The sequence below is a fragment of the Sphaerodactylus townsendi genome, linkage group LG03 (assembly GCF_021028975.2).
Source record: "Sphaerodactylus townsendi isolate TG3544 linkage group LG03, MPM_Stown_v2.3, whole genome shotgun sequence".
In the NCBI taxonomy this organism is placed as follows: Eukaryota; Metazoa; Chordata; class Lepidosauria; order Squamata; family Sphaerodactylidae; genus Sphaerodactylus; species Sphaerodactylus townsendi.
In genome coordinates this window covers 38,847,644-38,866,580 of record NC_059427.1, presented here as the reverse complement: position 1 = coordinate 38,866,580, position 18,937 = coordinate 38,847,644, and the positions used below count along the sequence as shown (strand labels likewise).

The window sequence follows — 18,937 nt, the reverse complement described above, 5'->3', positions numbered from 1 at the left end:
AAACCCAACATGAAATGGATTGACACTATAAAGCACAGGTGTCAAACTCGCGGCCCTCCAGATGTTATGGACTACATCATGCTGGCAGGGGATGATGGGAACTGTAGTCCATAACATCTGGAGGGCCGCGAGTTTAACACCTATGCTATAAAGGAAGCCACCACCCTCAGTTTGCAAAACATGGGAAAGGCTGTTAATGAGAGGGTGTTCGGAGAGTCATTCATTCATATGTTTACCATGAATCAGAAACAACAATGACACTTAACACTTGTGCACCATTTGGTGTAGTGATAAATGTCGTAGTGTGACCAAGGAAAGCTGTGTTTAAATCCATCTTCAGCCATGAAGGTTACTAAGAACTTTAGGCCAGTTTTTCTCTATCAGCCTTCATAACATTAACATGCTGAGGATAAAAAGGCAGAGGAGAGAACCATCTATATTGTCCTGATCACTCTCTTCACTGTCCTGATCACTTTCTTCACCGTTCACTTCAGTGATGGACATAGGTCAAGATCTACAGTCATAGAACACATGGCTGCCAGCTCTGTGGAGAAGAGTCAAGAAAGAAAGGACCTGTCCTTCCTTCAGAGAGCATATAGAATAGTTTTATCCTAAAACTATCCTGTGACAAATATTAGGCTGGGAGTATGTATTTTTTTCAGCAAATATCAACACACTGTGGGTATTTGAACCCAGATTTCTCAAATTCTATACTTTACAGGCAATATGATGTATGAACCATGATGCTCCCGAACCCAGATAAAATATTCAGGTGAGATTATAATTGATAGGTATGGAAGACACAGGATGAATAGGAAGTGTTGCTTAGAAAAAGCCACTCAGATTTCATATGCTTACTTGAAGAGTCATAGCCATATGCAATGGCTCTGTAATGCAAGAGTTGAGATTTCCTATGTATCAAACTAGTGTATCACAGAGGTCTCTACCCTTCCTTCTGTGATAGACACTGTATACAAAATGAGGAATGTCAAACAGATTGCTTGTGCACTCTGAAAGCGAAAGGCAGGCAGTAGTGCAGAGAAGATATTCTGCACTGGTCGAACTCACTTTGAATACTGTGTCCAGTTCTAGAAACCACAATTGACATACTGGAATGGGTCCAAAGGAGGGCAACCAAAATGGTAAAAGATCTGGATTACATGTCCTATGAGAAGGGGCTTAGGCAAGTAGGCATGTTTAGTCTGGAGAAGAAAAGGTTAAGAGGTGACATGATAGCCATGTTTAAATATTTGAAGGGATGTCATGTTGAAGATAGAACAAGCTTGTTTTCTGATGATCCAGAGCCTAGGCCAAGGAGTAATGGGTTCAAGGTACAGGGGAAAATATTTCACCTAAACATTTGGAAGACTTTTTGACAGTAATGACTATTCAACAGTGGAGAACATTGCCTCAAAGGGTGGTGCTGTCTCCTTTTTTGGAGATTTTTAAACAGAGGCTGGATGACCATCTGTCAGGAGTGTTTTGATCACATATTCCTGCATGGCAGGGGGTTGGACAGGTTGGCCATTGTGGTCTCTTCCCACTCTATGATTTTAGGATGAAGAAAAGGCAAATGTTTTAACTTCCCAATTGAAAGGCACAGCTAAATCAGATGTGATAAATCTATGATGATGATTTTAGGTGTCAATAAGTACATGAGAGATTTAAGGTCAAACTTCTGAGATTTTTCAGTGACTTTCATTTCACAGGTCCATTCCAGATAAACATGGGTTAAGGATGCTAAAAAAACCTGTTTTGGAGAACTTCATATGGACCCAGCCCCTAAAGCAAGACTTCCCTGCGTTATTTTCCCCAAACCAGGTTTTCAAGAATCGCGCTATCCGCGAGTCTTTTTAAAAATCTTGGGTTACAGTCATTTGCAAGTGAATGGCTGGGCAGGAAGTGCTTTATTCATCTGTGCTTTCCTTTTTTAAAAATTTCCTGGCTTACATCTGCATAGCTACCCAGGCACAAAGGGTCGAACCGTGGTATCGTTAAGACATCAGCATGGCTGTGGGGGTCCATCTGTGCATGCCTGCATAGCTACACATCGGTGGGAGGTAAATGAAAAAAATAGATGTGCCTCCATGCGACGGTGCGACAGCAAGCCGCATTGTTACCATAGGCTCCAATCGCTGCCTGCACTGATGCATGCGAACACGAAAACCAGAAAGCGGGTTACTTTATCTTGACTGCAACCCGCTATACATTTGCTGTGTGGAAAGGGCCACAGAAAAGAAACTTCACTGTTTTCCTGAAACTGCAGCTCTACCTTGGGGGTGGGGGTGGGGGAAGAGACTAGCAGGCAAACTTTTATTTACCTGTGAAGATGAGGGAAATCTAATTTTAAACTAAAAATGGAATGCATGAAAGAAGGAACACTCCGCATCTTTCTCTAGCACCAGAAGTTTGTTTTTTTCCTTCCTAGCATCACTAACTCAGGGTAGCTCAGCCTGTCAGGCCTCATGGATGTTCAGTCACCCTCAATTCAAATACTAATTTCTTCAGCTTGCAAGACACACCTTTGAACAATCAACATTTTTTTTCCAAATATTCAAAATGAGAACTGACAGGCTTCGCACATTCCTACAATGCTTTCTCCTGCCTTTGTGCCTCATCAATTACCTTTGTTATATAATAAAAAAGAGAGACACTTTGAGCTTGTGAGAAGGAGGTGCGACTTGTCTCTGTTCTAATCTTGCCCATTTTGTCTGGCTGATTTGCTGTTCATTTTATGGGAATGTTCAGGGCTGTCACAGGCAGTTTGCACACTTTCATTCTCATATTACTTTCCCTGTAGTTCTGTCCCCTCCCTTCCCCACCTGACCAATAACATCCAACAGTAAAATGGATTAACTTATAAACTTATAAACATCTTCTGCATACTTGTAAGTGCCCCCTTTCTGAGTGCAATTCCTGCACCAGCCTATTTGCATATTAAGCTTACTACAGTTATCCCTTCCACATTGCGACTTTCCCCATTGCAGTTTGCTTATATTGCAGGTTGGCATAAGAAATTAAATGAGAATTTTTGGGGAGTTTTGACAAAGCTGCAGACAACAATATGAAGGCCAGCAAATGACCCAGAAAAAGTTTAGAAACTCAGAAATGCATAAAATATGTGTATAGTATAGAATACTATCAACATAGTTTATCTCTTAATACCAGAAATACATGCAATTTCCTTTTTTTAAAAGTTAAAAGGAAAAGGAAAAGAAAACAGATTTCCTCTCTTGTACAAAGAGAGGGCCAAATTTTTTTACACAGATTTCCAGATCATGGGGGACACTGCGGCCCTAACCCCTACAGAAGGGATAACTGAATATAATTTGACAGTGAGGAATCCAGATTTTATTTTTATTTTTTGCTGTCAAGTCATAGCTTAGTTATGGCGATCCTGCAGGGTGTTTGAGGCAAAAGGTTTTCACTGGTCATTTGCCATTGCCTGCTTCCATATCCCTGATGTTTCTTAAAGATCTCTCATCCAAATACCAGCCAGGGTCAATGCTAAGAGCAAGTGACTGGCAGAAGATTCCATAGCACCACTGGGGATTTGATCCTGAGTTTCCAAGGGCCTAGTCCAACAACTGAACTATTACATTGTGGAGGTTCTCCAATCCAGAATTACACAAGAGTGTTCCAATTATTTTTTTCAACTGATTCAAGAGCTCTTCCTTCTTTTTGCATTGCCTGCTAAAAGCTTGCCTGGATAGAAAGGAAGTTCATATCGTCCCACTCCTCCTTAAAAGACTCATTCATTACTTTTTCCTTGACTCATTTTCTTTGCTTAGGATGGCTGCACGTGAGCCAGAAACAGAAGTCCAACATTGATCTTGTACTTAAGGTCATATTTTGCCATTTTGCAAATGAAGACACTCCTGCTCAGTGTAATAGGATTTCTACATAAAAATGAATGAAAAAAATATGGCACAGATGGAGAGAGGCGGCCAGCTTGTTTAAAACATTTCACATATATGGTTATTGTTTCACCTGGCTTTAAAGTGAAGCTATATTTCTTTCTTTACCAAGCTTGATGCAGAAATTTGAAATCCAATGACTTAAACCCCAGCTATGTCTTTTTTAGTCTCACTTCACTGCCTCCTCCCTGTTCCTTAAAACCTAGCTCTTTATTATCCCTTTTGTACCAAATGAATCATTGCAAAAATCAATTTCAGCCTTTGGGACTCTTTAGCTAAGGTCCCAAGTCGAATGCACCCCAAGCTGTGCCAAGCTGCCCTGCTATAATTTGGGCAGTCATTGAACAGCATGCTTCGTGTTATGTACCGTTTACTCCTAATGAAACACGATGTAACTCAACATGACCTGGCAGGACCTCACACTTCCAAGACAGCATGAATGAAACATTTCAAAAGCACCAACTGGATGAATCCAACCCTTCCTGCTAGAACTAGTCCTCTCACTGCTACTTCTCTTTCCATATATTTCTGACTTAAAAAGGACAAATATGCAATTATGACTTATGCAGCAAATTGCTCCAAATTGTTCTGGTTTCCAAGTTAACAGTCACCAGGCTTTCCCCCATCAAATGTCAGCTGCTACAAAACTGTGTCACACAATAATTTTGGATAACATATATTTCTTCCTGGGTAGGCGGCCTTTTGTGCAGACAAAAAAAAAATCCCCCTTCCTTAACAAAACAGAATCTGCTCATTTAAGGGAGAAATACAACTGAAATTGCAGAATTCCTTGGGTTGCTAAGCAACCAATAGTTCCAGTGTCACTCCTTGGTGATCAATTCAAGTCATTCATCAAGGTCTAAAGCACCTTGCAAAGGAATCCCAATACAGTTCCCTCTCTGCCCTTTGAGGAAAGCTACAGCGACTTCCTCCAGCATAGCCACACATTTGCTCTCAGAAGATAAACTTTGTAGATGTTCTTTTGATGAATGCAATATGTTAATTCATTATTCTTTAAAACCCTGCTAATGGGGAAAGCGATAATTAGCTACCCCAGTCTCAACACATGCAAGATAAACTGGAGTAATTAGTGCTGTTTTGCGATAGTTCCTGTCCTGTCCCAGTGGAGGAATGTAAAATAGAAGCTTGCTGATCACACTTACTGTCTGCGAAAACCTATGATTCTACCTGAAACCTCATTTCCATTGACTTCCCCCGATCTCTCACCAATTACGCTGGGTCCCTTAAATATGTCAAAGGCAAACAAAATGGTTGCATTTCAAGCTGCACTAAATAAGCTTGAAAATAATCTTTTATTTATAGGAATACTTGTCTCTGGGCTTTCTGGAATAAATAGCGAGGCTATTATGTCTTCACTCATTTGGTTTAATTACAATGTAGCACATGTTAAATGCCCGTAATAATTGCATTTCTTTGACTGACAACTACTGAGTTCCATACAAAATTGTAATCAACAGGAGCACAATTAATGTATGGTATCCTAATTTTCTTGTTTCAGCCGCTTGTGAAAAACACTGCCATTCATAGTTTGATGGAGGATGGAAAGACAATAGAGAATTTACAGCAAAAACAAAATAACCTGTCACACTATAGGCTACAATATTATTTAGTGCATATTCTAAAATATCATATAGTGAAATTACAAAAAGCTACAAATGGAGGAGGGAAATACACAGCTGACACAGAGCAAACATAACAAAACCGCCACTATAGAAGAAGACAATAGAAAAAGCACTGTGACTGGAGAACGAAGGAAGTGTCCAAATGACGATAAGTCCAGGTAAGTGCAGAGGTCTCCAGAAACTGTACTATGTTCCAATAAGAATAGTTAACAAGATGGACATTTGCAAACTTGAGAAAATTTCTACTGCCTAGCATCATGAAAAATGGTGATATTGTCTCAACCAATTCAATACAAAGGCTTAAAAATCCCCATATGTGGGCAGGCTTTAGACTTTTGCTGATGATGATACAGATTTTACACTGCAAAACGGGGAAAACCTGGAACATCCCGTCTTATTAACATTTTTTATTGGAATTTAACATAGCCTTTGGAGACCTCTGCACTTAACTGGACTTACCTTGTTGTTAGGAGACTTCCTTCATCCTCCAATCACAGTGCTTTTTCTACTGTCCTCTACATTGGCCGTTTCCGCACAGGCGGAATATGGCGGCCTGGGGACGGCAAAAACACTGTCCCCAGGCCGCCATTCGCACAGGGGGGCGCAGCTGCTTTGCAGCCACACTGCCCTTGCGCCGCCCGCCCGGCGCTGAACCGGCGTTTTCAGAGTGCGCTGGGAAGCGCACTTTTCTGAAAACGCCGGCTGGAAGCCGCTGCTGTGCGAATGGCAGCGGCTTCCCGGTGCTTTCCCCCCCTCCCTCCCTTCACTTACCTGCTCTCCGGCCCTCCAGCGCGTCGCCGGGGCCTGGGGACACGCCCCCCTGCTCTGCGACACGGAAGCAGGCGTGCAGGGAAGGGGAGGCGTGTCCCCAGGCCCCGGCCACGCACCGGAGGGCTGGAGAGCAGGTAAGACGACCGGGCGATGGCGCCCAGTGGCGCCGTCTTCCTGGTTCTTTCTGGGACCGTCCGCATCATCGGGTCGGCGTTAGCAACGCCGACCAAAGCCCTTCCGCCTCCGTGCGGAAAGGGCCAGAGTTATTTTTGTTGTTTGTTCTGTGTCAGCTGTGTTATTGTGTATTTCACTCCTCCACTTGTAGCTTTTTTGTAATTTCACTATATAATATTGTAGTCCATTCACTAAATAATATTGTAGCCTATAGTGTGGCAGGTTATTTTGTTTTTGCAGTCATTATTCTGCCACATTTCATTGTTTTTTTCCCAATAGAGAATTTACAGTCATTAAGTCATGTGGTTTGTTTTATTAAATTAATGATGGATCCTTCCTTCAGCACGTTCCTTCAGATTCTTCAATTGGAGCAAGACTCTGTGCTGGAGAAAAGTTCCATCTTTAGTGGAACAGAGGCCCCTTCTGCACACGCAAAATAATGCGTTTTCAAACCACTTTGACAACTGTTTGCAAGTGGATTTTGCTATTCCGCACAGCTTCAAAGAGCGCTGAAAGCAGTTTGAAAGTGCATTATTCTGCATGTGCGGAATGAGCCAGAGTCATGGGTGTTATTGAACTGACTACTAACAATGCTGTTCTTCCATTAATGCATCCATATGATGATGATGATGATGATGAAGAAGAAGAAGAAGAAGAAGAAGAAGAAGAAGAAGAAGAAGAAGAAGAAGAAGAAGAAGAAGAAGAAGAAGAAGAAGAAGAGTTGGATTCATATTCCCCTTTTCTCTTCTGTAAGGAGGCTCAAAGGGGCTTACAAACTCCTTTCCCTTCCCCCCTCACAACAAACACTCTGTGAGGTAGGTGGGGCTGAGAGAATTCAGAAGAATGGTGACTAGCCCAAGGTTACCCATGTGTTGGAGTGCATGTGTTGGAGTGCACATGGTAATCTGAATTCCCCAGATAAGCCTCCACATCTCAAGTGGCACAGCTGGGAATCAAACCCGGTTCTCCAGATTAGAGTACACCTTAACCACTATGCCACTGCTTCTCTCAATCTCAAAGTACAGTTTCAGAACATTGGTAATGAAGATGTAATCATGGTTTGTTTCTCCAACACTGCAAGCCCTATTTTATTTAATATCATGTTACCCCAATGTTTATACTTCACATTCAAACAAAACAGTGAAGCATGGCTGGTGTCTTTTTATTATGTTTCTGGGGAAAAGTGACCATTTTTGAATAGCCTTCCCAAATCTGACTTGGCCATTGGACGAGTGGAAAGACTTGCAAGGTGGTAAACCTGGAGGACCATTTGGCCAACTTAATGATATTATCTACCACATGCTAATTAATTAGTACAGTATAGTTTCTTTGTTTCAATTTCTGATATGATCCTACCACAAAGGATGAAGGTGGATGGATTTGCCCTAATCTACTACTTAGGTTCCTTTGTTTTTTCTGCTGCCATGAACCATAGTACTTTCAATGTAGGCCATTTTTCCCAACCAAAACCACTAGGTATATTTAGTCACAGATTGGCAATCAATGTCTTCTCCAAACAGTTCCATAGTAATAGATTTCTTACTTTGCAACCAGATTTCCACAGCAATTTTCAGCGTGTTCAGAGTGCTTAATGTGTTCAGTAATGTGTTCAGTAATCCTCACACTGATATTAGAATTGTAAGTAGGATGGGTGAGTGCTGAGGCTTAGATATAGTGGCCGTAGGTGCATCAGTGCTCCTGGAAAGTTTTGGCTGCTTCACAGGTCCCACCAAATTTCTTCCTATCTCCGCCAGTCATTCCAGCTGCCTTCAGCCAACTTCCTGTTGCTGGTTTTCCTGCCTGCTGACTGTCTTTGCTGCTCCTCTTTAACCCTAGATATCGGATCTGAAACAGGATCTTCTGCAACTAAGCATGTGCTCCTCTACTGAGCTGTGGCTCCATCCCCAATCCAAACTAGTATTGATAAACCGGGCAGAAAGTGAGATGTAAATATTGTAAATAAATACGATGAATTCAAATGTCAAAATTATGAGCCACAAAATCTGATCTCAAGATATATGTGCTGAAGGAGACCATCTCCCGGCTCCTTGTCACTCTCCTCTGTACTCTCTCCATTCCACCCACATCCTGTTTGAAGTGAGACCTCCAGAACTGCACATTTAATCAGAAATCAATACTTTGGTTGGTACAAAGCTTCAGAGGTTCTGCCCATGGGATAGGGAGACACTAAGCATGACTCGCTCTTTCTTCTTGCTCTCAAATTTTCTTCACATGCTTAGCAGCATTGTAGTCTATTGTACTATTAATAAAACATATCACCTGCCATTTTATTGCAATATCATCGACCTTATTTAACCCTCCTCTCTTCATTATATGGAATGTCATGCTCCCTCTCTTAGCATTGTTTTCTGGTTTTGTAATCCTAGTCTTACTGCACTGGAGATCTTTTTGGGAGACCTTTGCTGCCTGATTGAATCGCTTTTCATAGTTTGTAACCACCCTGTGTCTCACTGGGAAAAAAACAAGCTATAAATGAAAATAGTGGTGATTGTGATAGAAACTCATTGGAACTGTGCATGCTTCATGACAAATGTTGCAAAGAAGTGTGAGCGCAGAAATGTTGCTCTCTGACTGCAAAATTGTCAGCCCAAGTTAAAGACCAGACACAAGTACAGGTCCAAAGACAGAGTGTGGACTTATAGGGAAAGTATTACAACTTGTTACACCATTTTTTTCATTACTGCTGTATTCCTAAGCATTCAAAATAAAACAACACTTCCAGAAAGTGTGGGACAGGTAATAACATGAAGATGATTAAAAACACAGAAGCATATCCAATGGTTGCGGAAAGAAAAAGCAATATATTTATAAGGTTGTCATAAGTTTAACTAGACTTCCTCATAGTAGTCTTATGGTCTTGGTTTTACTGTATTTCTCTTCACCTTTCAATCTGTACAAGGTCAGTTTCTCATTTTCTTCATACTTTCCTGCTGTTCCACATAAAATCTAAGGACTGTCTTAAATGTACATCAAGTTTTCAGACAACTTCTGCACATGCACATCCATCAAAACGGCCCTTTCCTACTTCCTTCCTGCATGGGGAATGATCTGCGTATGTCTTGTCCCAGAGAGTTCAGCACTCAGAGCATATTACTTTGTCCCCATGCAAGTTCTGTGAATAGTCGTGGTGATACTTTGGACTGAAGGCAGACTAAATCTTCCATCCATGAAATGGAACTTTCCTGCCTCCTCTCTCCCACTGCAACTCACTGATTTCTATGAAATAGGGGACCTTGTGGAATGACATGAGGTGGGCCTGCAACAGAAAGGGGGGGGGGATCTTTGGGAAACACCAGTTTAGTTAGTATCCAAACCTTTTGTTTCCACTTCTACAGCATAAGGAAATCCCTGCCATCATAGCAAAGTGGAGAAAGGCTTTGAAATCTCTTGTCAATTTCATTTCCACTGGAAGGAGATTCTTCTCTACTGCGGCAGGTCAGCTCCACTTAAGCAGTAGGAACAGGAGTACTGGACAGATGTATATAGTGATCACAATCCTACAGAGTTGCATCCTTCCAATTCCATTGAAGTCCATGGGAAAAGATAGATGTAATTCTGTTTAGGATTGCGCTGATTATCTGTGTGTGATAGCAGTGACGGTGACAATGGTATAATCCCCAGACTCCACATGATTGAAGTCACATTTCCACAAGGGTTTTTTCATGTGCTTCTAAGATGCATTAGTTCCAATCACACAGTACATTTTCTGCAAAAATGAAGCATACCAATTACATAGACACCTCCTATGGGAATCTGAATGAATGCCAAGTTCAGGTGCAAAAGCTCTGCTGCTGTGTATAGATTAAACAACTGGGCAGGGTTAATAATAAGCAATTTGTTGCTAAAATTTTGAGAGCAGCAGTGCAACTTAGAACTCCCTCCCACCCCACCTCCCATCTTGCAGTAAGTTCAGAGGATTCCTTCAAGTCACTGGGAAATTATCACTGCATTATTTTTTTCTTTTCTTTTAAAAACCTTTTTCAGTTTCCTTGCTGCCTTTTTCATCCACTGTATACCAAAGTTCATACAAATTGTTGCCTGCCCAATAATAGCTACTTTTCTCTCCAAGGAGCATGTGTTAGGGTTTGTGCACCCAGTTTCTGGCTCATTCCGCACATGCAGAATAATGCACTTTCAAACTGCTTTCAGTGCTCTTTGAAGCTGTGCAGAATAGCAAAATCCACTTGCAAACTGTTGTGAAAGTGGTTTGAAAACGCATTATTTTGCGTGTGCGGAAGGGGCCTTCTGATACATCTTGCCTCCAAACAGATAGAATATCGAATGGATTCAGTCATGAAGTAGTTCCCACATACAAGACTAATATGGCACATATAAAAGACTAATATTACCACAGTTAATTTTTAAACTCTTGGATGCTTCTCCAGTTCTTCAAGTTCTATTCTAAAATCACATAACACACACAAACATAATAGATTATAATTTAATTTTCTCCTATTAGGACACAAACACAATTTCAGTAGGCAAAGGGATTTTATATCCTAGAAGTGTGCACACTGGGCCATGCGATGAGTCACCGATTGAACTTATAAATAGTTCAGGAAATAGTGTTATACAATAATAATCACATTATTGCTCCATCCATCTTAGCATTGTTTGTCTGTTCTGAGTGGCAACATTTATTCATGATTTGGGGCAAAGAAATGCCTTTCCCAGTAATTTTAATTTAAGATTTCAGATACTAAATTTCTAGATATATATTCCCTGTTGGATGTTTCCATATCATAAAAACAGATGATGTTCATTCTTTAATTATATCTGCTTAATGACACTTTTGCTCTAAATGGAACATCTGTGTCAGAAAGATGGGTAGATGTTGGTTGCTATGGTCTAAATTTTGGACTGTGAGTTAGTTGGTCTAAATCTTCCTATCCAACTCCATGATGCTTTACAGGGATGTCAAACTTGCGGTCCTCCAGATGTTCATGAACTACAATTCCCATCAGTCCCTCCCAACATGAGCATTAGCTATACTGGTAAGGGCTGATGGGAATTGTAGTTCATGAACATCTGGAGGGCCGCGAGTTTGACACCTCTGCTTTAGAAGGTGTTACTTCAAATATGTAATAAAGATTCCATCTGCATACAGGCCTTCATTTATTTGGAGCAATATCCTCTTTTTCTATTACATTAGTAGTAGGTCTGACCCAGAATTTGTGACCTATCTGCATAAATGTGAGAGAGGAGAGAATCTTAGTCCACTTTTTCTAACACTTTATTGGACCTACTATGCCTACTTTCTGCCAGAGAATTCAAGAAAGGAGAAATTGACCCAATGGAAACCATTTTCTAGTTTAATCCATTTCATTGCTTCACCGCTTGCTGCCAGAGAATTCAAGAAAGGTTTGAAACTGGCCCAGCAGAAACTAATTTCATTTTTTGCAACTCAGGCAAAGTACCGAATGACACTGTATATGAATATGCGCTCAAGCTTTCAGTTAAAGAGAACTTTGCTCTGTTTCTCAGCAGCAGCAGCCTTCTGCTTACAGCCATGTTACTATCTCAACAGATATGAGCAAAAATCGTCACCTGCTGAAACACTGCCATTACTCCAAACCAAACTATAATAAGCGTCTGGGTCTTCACACTGAGAACTTCAGTGATAAGCTTTGGTAAATGTCTCCACCTACTAAACAACTGCAAAAGCTAAACATTTACACACCTGTTTGGTAAAGTTTTGCCTTTATAATCCAGTCGGTAAACATTCTGAAGTGATTCTGGTGGGTTTTCTGGGTTGTGTGGCTGTGGCCTGGTGGATCTTGTTCCTAATGTTTCACGTGCATCTGTGGCTGGCATCTTCAGAGGTGTATCTCAGCCTCACCCGCAATACAATACAATCAACCACATCTTTGCATAACAAGTTCCACCCAAACACTTACTGATTGGTTCCCCATCCTGAGACATGGACAATATATACCCCAAACATTTCCTTCTCTCTGGACACAGTGTGTAACAGACTTCCCTCTGTGATACACCTCTGAAGATGCCAGCCACAGATGCAGGCGAAACATTAGGAACAAGATCCACCAGACCACGGCCACACAGCCCAGAAAACCCACCAGAACCAGTTGAATCCGGCTGTGAAAGCCTTCGACAATACATTCTCAAGTGAGGTGATCCTCAAAGACACCTCAGAACTCTCTCAACTTTTGAACCATTTGAACACATTCTAGGGCAAACTTATCTCCGCCCAATGTAATAAGATCTATTGAGCATCAAAATCTGATGAAGCAAGGGGAGGGATCAATGCATGGGGTAAGGGGATGGGGAGGATGCTGAATGTTTGGCTATGCTTTTTCCCAAAGTAATAGCTGAGCGAGAACGGACTGAAGGCACAGCACAGCACAGGGATCTGTCCAGCATCAGCACTACACGCAAGCCCTGCTTTTCCACTCTGTCAGAATTCAGCATGACACTCATTCAGACACCGGAGCCCCGTGCTGTTACTTCTGCTTTGCCCGCCCATTGTAAACGACACCCGTTTAATACATCCTGTTGTACCTCTTTAAAGGATTAAACACAGAGAGACACAAAGAACGATCGAATGCTATTGCCATTTACAAGAATTACGCTCCACTGGAAACCAAACAAAATCTAGCGCCACCCATGATCTCTAGCCACAGGCGTGCACTTGTAGATGACTGCCTACAAACCAAGTTTCCTTCAGAGGCACCCTGTTGGATGTTCAGGGTGCCACCCTTCCTGAAAACTTTAGCTGGACAGTTGGGAACACTGATTGAGGATCTCCCCTAATTCTTGGGAGTACCCGGCTATCTGATCTCTGGTCTTGGACCGGGTGGGATTTTAATAGGAAGGGGGAATCTATCACCCCCGATATTTACACATGTGCGATGCAATACTGCGTGCGACTCTTTCCTGCGTCTGAGACCTTTAAAAAAAATTGCAGCACGGCAAAAACACACACAGAGGAGGCAAAGATTCCGCAAGAAAATCCTCTTGCGCTGCCGAAAAGATGGGAGCAGCAGCAGCACATCAAAAGAGGGGAACGGTTCAAAAGCCCAGCTTGACCAGAACAGACATTCCGAGAGAAGGTGGGTCCCCCTCCCGCCGCAGCGCAGCCGGCGATCCAGCCCGACACTACACACCCACCCCACCGGGTCTCTAGAGATGAGCGCCGGCCTCCCGGTCCCTTTCAGCCACAGCACGGGCGAGGGCGATCAAAGAAATCGATGCCTATCGATTTCCCATCAGAGGGAGGCAGGCGCCCCCCCCCCGCCCCAGACACCCCCTCCTTCCCTCCTCTCCCTCTTACCTGGCAGCCTGAAGGGGTGTGCGAGCAGCAGGCTGGCTGGTGGTGGCACTTCAGGGCTGGGGGCGGAGGCGCGGGGAGGGGAGGGGAGGCGGATCCGGCTTAGCCCAGGCAGGAGTTTGCCCGGGGACTCCGGCTCCGGCTGGCTGGCCCGAGTGGCGGCTCAGCGGCCCCGTCCCAGGTGGCGGGATCGCTCCCTTTCGCCCGGTCCGCCCAAAAAGAAGGAAGGAAGAAAAGGAAGGGAAAGGGGGGGGGGGGAGAGAGAGAGGATCCGGCGTACGGAAAAGAAGAAGGATCCCTCCGTGACTGGCATTAATATCTCCTTCGGCAGAGCTTCAAGGGAGCCATGGCAACCGGCTCCCAAACCTCCCAAATCTCTTCCAGCCACACACACGCACACGCACACACACACACGCACAGAGAGAAGCTGCTGCTGTTGCTGCGGCTCAAGGGAGAGGGGAAAAGACAACCAGAGCCACTCTAGCAAGGCTGGGGGGTGGGGGCAACTTGCGCTCCCCCTCCGCTGTGTGGGGGCCTTGGCTACCTGCGGCAGTCTGGGAAGGCGCCTCACCTGGGCGCTCGGCGCTGCGAAGAAGCCCCGCGCTTGCAAAGTGGGAAGGGAGAAATGGACTCAACTGGCCAGAAAGTAATGAACTGGGGAGTGAGGGGGGGGAGGGGGGTCCAGCTCCTTCCTTTATAACAACTATGATCCCTATTATCATGGCCATCATCACTGTCATCATTCCTTTAGGAAGGAAGTATGGTCTGGCCCACAGAGACGCCAGGTGTGCCACTCCCCCCGCCCAGCCGTTCCAGCATGGCCCGAAGAGGTAGGAGGGAGAGGGACACCTTCCTGGACCGGGAGCTGCCACCCGCAGGTATGGAGCGGCGGCTCACAGTGCAGCGCCTGCGCCTACCCCCCCCCCCAGCCGAAGAGCCACCCCGTGGGAGATTATCTGTCCCCCCTCTCCCCCGCCGCCGCCGCCGCCGCCTCCTCCTCCTCCTCCTCCTCCTGGCCATGCTGAGCCGCCCAGCGTTTCCAAGAGCAACAAGAAGCTCCTCGGGGAGCGCGCCATACCTGGCGAAGCAGCCGGGCTCTCTCTTCCGCAAACAAAATTGATGCTCCCGAGCGGAGAAAACGACGACGAAGGGGGCGAGGGGGCGCATCAAGTGGCGGGCCGCTGGTCCTTTGCCCTGCGCTGCCCTCCTGCCTCCCGCCCGTTTTGCCTCAGGCTGCCCGCGGGGAGAGTGAGTGCTCGCCTGCCAGCCTCCGCCTCCTCCTCCTCCGCCGCCGCCTGCTCTGCCAGCTCTACCCACTGGCAAGAAGCCGCCGAAGGTCCAGTCCCGGCATGTTGCGGCCTCCCCCTTCCACTTTGCCAAGGCACACCCTCCACAGCTGAGAGGGAGCCGGCTCGGCGGGGGAAAAGGTGCTGCGTCTTCGAAACTTCCCAGAGAAGGGGAGAGGCTGGCAGATGGGCCAGGAAAGAAGGGGTACAAAGAGAGAGGAGATGCCACTGGGGAAGAAGGAAGGGAAGAGTGGCCAGCTGTGAAAGATATCCCCTCCCCAAAAGGGGAAGGCACTTCAAGGCAGGCCAGTGTTTTGCAGCAGGGGGATTCCCTTCTTCAGGACACACAACCCCCCAACAAAAGAAAACTATAATTTCTCTTTAGTTTTGAACCAGTACATCCCCCATGGAGTACTTGAGGTCTGTGTTGTGTCACTTATTTACTTTATTTCCCACCTTTCTCGTAACCTCTGTTTTATCCTCACAACAATCCTGCAAGGTAGGCTAGACTGAGAGAATAGGAGTGGCCCAGGGTCACCCAGCAAGGATGCAAACCCAGCTCTTTCTTGGTCCTAGTCTGACGCTGTAATTGCTGGACCAGGCTGGCTCCTTGAGAAATATGTGGCTGCCATCGGCTATGTCTTCCAAGCTTCCCCAGCTGGTCCAGTAATTGTTGAAAAAGGAAGGCCAGGCAGAAGGGATATATGATCTGCTCCTCAGATCAGTCTTTTCTCTTTCTCTGAGCTTCTGGCATTGCCTTCGGGCATCTTCTTCCATACTTCCAGAGTGTGGTGGGAAGGAGTCATTTTGATGTGGCAACTGATTTGAAAAGCTAATTTGGAACTTGGCCATGAAGGTTGAAAGAGTCAGTTAAAAACTTGGCAATTAGCTGTGCCATATAAAATTAGCCACATTTTAAAAGTTTACTTCATGGAAAGATCTGTTATTCAGGGCTGCTCTCAAACCTGTGGCATATACATGCTTCCAATCATGTTTCCAAAATATGTAGTTTGTGTGTGTATGTTTTTATGTTTTTATAAGTGTGTGTGTGTGAGTGTGTGTGTGTGTATGTTTTTAAAACATTTAAAAAACCTCCCCCCTCACACACATACACACATGTAAAACAATTGCAAATAATTATAACATAACAGAAATGTGAATAGGAAGGAAAGTCAATAATACTCAATGACAGAATGACAGACCAAACAAAAAAGTCGTCACAAGTTCATACATGACAATGATAGAATGTTCTTTTGAAGGAAATTCCATAATTTTGGTGCCACAACCAAGAATTTATTGTGTACGTTTTTTATTGTAAGTTGCCTTGAGTCATTAGAGATATGGCAAGATATAAATACAATAAATAAATAAAATAAATAAGGCATTTCCCCAAATTGCCACCCTTCTACCCTCATATTATGGGGGCCTCTGAAGAGCACAGTAGCAGTTAGATAAGTTGGCAAGAAGCACAGGCAGCTCTTAGAGCCCTTCCGGACACACGAGTCGACTCAGGTTTGACTCGTGTCGGCGGAGTCTTACCTTGACTCGAGTCCTCCCGTTCCTCCGCACAGCAGCCGACTCGTGTCTCCGGAGCCAAGCTCAGAGGGCGGGACCACCTCCCTGTGCTGCGTTCCGATTGGTTGCTGTGTCCCCCGTTCTGCGCATGCCCAAAGCTTTTCGCGCCGCCACGAGTCTCCCCTTCTGCGCATGGGCGAAATACTTAGTTGTGATTGGCTACATGGCAGAGTCGAGTGACGGAGATTCCGCACTCCGTCGGCTTCGGCTCGAGTGCAACCCGAGTCCGCCAGTCGACTCAACTCCCCAGTAGAGTCAAGAAATTCAATGGCGAGAGGGAGGTGAGTCGAGTCAGACACGAGTCCGACGCTACGTCTGTGCGGAGGACTCGGGTCGGACTCTAGTCGATCTCAGGTCGAGCACGACAATGCGGAAGCACCCTAAAAAGGGTATTCTAACCCCAGGCTGTGCAGGGCCTGAAAGGTCAGCAGCAGTACCTGAAATTTGGCCTGAAAGTAATTCTTTTAAGTCTTAATAAATCTCATTCAACAGAATGAAAAAAAGAGAAAATTACAGAAATTTGACTAAATACATGTTTTTCCCCCTCAACACTTGCAATAAAATGCTCACAGTACCTCAGCTGATACACTTATCCAGCTCGAACACAGGCTCTAGATTTTCCTTTCTCCTGGACTAGAAAACAGGGCACCTTCTCTCACTTCTGCACTGTTTTGTGCAAATGTGATTCTGTTTCATTGGATACTAATTGGATTGTAAACCTCCTGTTTCTAAATCACCATCTGGAATCTGATGTCAGATGCAGAATTTTGTTTCCTCAGGTTTTTCATTAAAAAGAAAAGAAAACCCAGCATCAAGATGAAGCGTGTTCCTAGTTCTCATGGCAGAAAAGAAATATTTCAAACGAGAAGGCCTTGAAATAAAGGTTGCTTATGGAGGCATTCTATTTGTAATTCACCAAGCCTTGTGTATGGTGTTTTGGGGGGGGGGGGGGTTGCTTTTGTTTTGCCTCCTATCTTAGTAATTGTTACTCAGACTTTCCTCCCTTACATTTTTCCTGCCTTCCAGGCTTGTTGGAAGTGTTCAGGGGGTGGGGGGTGGGGGTGGATTATGTGCAGCAAATGAAATCATAAAATAATTTTGAATGCATATGCTTTGTACTGAAAGCAAAGGGAACAACTGCATTTTAAATATTTGGGTTTGCCTCTTGAATTCCTTGAGGCAGAATTTGGGTGGATGTGTTTGTGTGGATTTGTTTGGCACATTATGTACTTTAGGTATATGGTTTCTAAAAGGACTTTCACGCCATGAAATGTATTAAGCTTTACTGAGAGCTTTTCAGCCAGCTTCAGTACTTCATTTTGTCACCTCCTCCTGTGTGACGGTTGCTACTCTCACTCATCCTAAGTGCAAATGTAAGGTCTTTCTCAGACTACTTTTATGGGTTGGGAGCATGCCTCCTTTCCACAGTGCCACAGAAGCCCCAGGGCATTTGGCAGGAATCCATACTGTTTCTTCTTCCCACACAAGTAGTGCCTCTCCTGGAAAATGAGACAATTCTGGTGAGGGAAGGAGCAGCAACAATCTTTCTTCTGTTCAGACCAGACCTTTTCATACCATCCAGTTGTATGAGCAGATGTGCTACTGTACTACCCACATCACGTGAGGAAAAGCCAGGATTCTGGACACCCAATATGACCTGAAGAGATGAGAAGGCAGCACCCACCCACATCACTATCCTGCATTTGGCAGTTTGGTACCCCTTCATGGCAAGTACCCTAAGAAATCCCATAGGGGTCCCTAACGGACAGGGAGTCCCTGGAAGGTGAGCTCCTTCTGAGCAGAATGGATCTGAAGAAGAGTTGATTTTTATACCCAGCTTTTTTCTTTAACTTTAAGGAGTCTCAAAACTGCTTATTAACTCCTCCTCCTTCTTCTCCTCACAACAGACACCTTGTGAGGTTGGTTTAGCTGACAGAGTTCTGAAAGAACTGTGACTAGGCCAAGGTTGCCTAGCAGGCTTCATGTGGAGGAGTGGGAAAACAAACCTGGTTCACCAGATTAGTCTGCTGATCATGTGGAGGAGTGGGGAATCAAACCAGGTTCTTCAGATTAGAGGACCTGTCTGTTTATTGTTTGAAGAATTTCTAAACCACCCCACCAGAAACTTGCTTGAAAAATCTAGACCTGCTCCAGAATGTTATCTTTGTGGCATGGCAATTGTTATGGCACAGTACGTATCTATACCAACTTACATCAGAAGCTTAGGGCCACCTGAGAGGAGACCACCCAGTGACTCTTCCT

At 44.4% G+C, this 18,937-nt stretch overlaps 1 protein-coding gene across 5 annotated transcripts in view; it reads right to left on the bottom strand.

The window, feature by feature from the left end:
* The window catches only part of CHL1 (cell adhesion molecule L1 like), a 297,367-nt gene extending 282,271 nt beyond the window's left edge, over positions 1 to 15,096 (bottom strand). Inside the window, exon 1 of one of the 5 annotated variants that reach the window (XM_048490908.1) lies at positions 14,893 to 15,096. The gene's annotated coding sequence lies outside the window, so the exon portion shown is untranslated. Of the gene's footprint in view, positions 1 to 13,817; positions 14,078 to 14,892 lie in introns of those variants that run through there. The other 4 variants (XM_048490907.1, XM_048490904.1, XM_048490906.1 and 1 more) reach the window with 4 other exon arrangements.
* Between the last annotated feature and the right edge of the window lie 3,841 nt (positions 15,097 to 18,937).